Raw genomic sequence first — 1,836 nt, 5'->3', positions numbered from 1 at the left:
CCCCACCAACCCCTCTCCGCTACCCCTCCCTCTTAGAATGCGCGTCCGCTTGTTCGACAAAGCTCCGGTGGCGGCATCGCCGGAAAATTCAAAACGCTTTGTGTCAAAATTGCCCAGAATATCCTCGAAACACGTTAGTTTGCGCTAGATTACATTTCCATTCTGCATTTTTCTGGATACTTTGCCTAGTTGTGCGCTATTTATGTGTTTCGTGAGTTATGATGCGATCCACGTCAAATTATGCAATATTATGCGGTCCGGAAATGAGCTCAGACGGTCGCATACAGTGCACATCCCTAATTGGCTGAGCGACTAGCGAAGCCCATTACTCCACTGACTCGAAAAGTTTCATTCTGTTTGTGTGTCTGTCTGTCCGCACGATAACTAGAGTATAAATTGAGATAGCGATCTGGGATTTTTAGGGTCGTTTTGTATCAGAAAAAGACAGATCAAGTTCGAAGATGGGCGTTTTAGCTCAAAAATTGACTTTTAAACAAATCAAAAACCACAGGTCGCAAAATGTATTTTTTACAAATATTTTGTTAATGGGTTCCTTATGGGTAGCTCGTAAAGTAGAGCCCTCTGGGCGAAAATTTCGTCCGTTTTGTTCTATCTTGTACCGTTTTGGCGCTATGGGGCATTTCTTGGCGAAAACAACGTGAAAAAGACAAAATGGTCTATTAAATCGTAAAAAAGGCTTCATGTCACAAAGTGTAAAGGGAGTAATACTTTTCCTACACATTACGTGTCGAACCACACCCTCTTTTGGGCTTTAGGGTCCCTAGATTATCTAGTATCACTAAAACGTTGATTTTTACATAACAATCTGTCAAGATTGGGACTTTTAATGAACACCGTTAACGAACAGCAGAAATTTCATGTCCTTAATTTCAGAGTAATAGAGTAAAAAGACCCCCCGACAAATGGTTTGAGAATGTCAATTGACTGAAGTTTTGGGCCCAGAAGGCCCTGTTACCCTATGCCCTCTCCTTAACTCGTCTCGGGTGTCAGCGCCGCAGGCCCAGCTATATGTGCGCCAGGCGCGTCGCAGCGTAACAGTGTTTCGTGAGATATCGCGAAGCCTGTTACGCGAGACGTGGTCTGGCGTACATATAGCTAGTTATAGGCTTCGCTAATCGCTCAGCCAATCACTAAAACGTTCATTTTTACAAAACAATCTGACAAAATTCGAACTCAAAATGAAAATCGTTACTGAACTGCAGAAGTTTCATGTGCCTTATTTTAGAGTAATAAGACCCCGACAAATGGTTCGAGTATGTCAAACTTTGGGCCCGGAAGAAACTGTTCACATATACCCTCTCCTTAACTCGTCTCGGGTGTCAGCGCCGCAGGCCTTGCTACGAGGGGTCTACAACTCGTAAAATCAAAAGTACACGACCCTGTAATCACTTATAATCATGTCTATTACTCCGTCTAGTCGGAAAAAACTTTTTCTGTGTGTCTGTCTGTCTGTCTGTCCGCACGATGACTCGAGAACGAATTGAGTGAGCGACCTGGGATTCTTGGGGTCGTTTTGTGTCATAAAAAGACAGATCGAGTTCAAAGATGAGCAATCTAGCTCAAAAATTTGATTTAAAAAAAGTCAAAAACCACATGTCCCAAAAATGAGTGTTTTTTTTAAAAAAAAATCTGGGTTCCTAAGGGGTAACACATCAAAGTAGAGCCCTCCGGGCGAAAATTTTGTCCGTTTTGCTCTAGCTCCAAACATTTAGACGCTAGAGGGTATTTTTGACGAAAATAAGCGATAAATGTACAACCATGCATGCTTAGTCTAAGTGACGGGGTTGACGGGCCGGAGGCCCGAATCTTTGAGTA

Source organism: Frankliniella occidentalis, unplaced genomic scaffold (genome assembly GCF_000697945.3).
Source record: "Frankliniella occidentalis isolate FOCC.00 unplaced genomic scaffold, Focc_3.1 Scaffold345, whole genome shotgun sequence".
Classification (NCBI taxonomy): domain Eukaryota; kingdom Metazoa; phylum Arthropoda; class Insecta; order Thysanoptera; family Thripidae; genus Frankliniella; species Frankliniella occidentalis.
The sequence above is the reverse complement of the archived record's forward strand: the minus strand, read 5'-3'. Positions refer to the sequence as shown.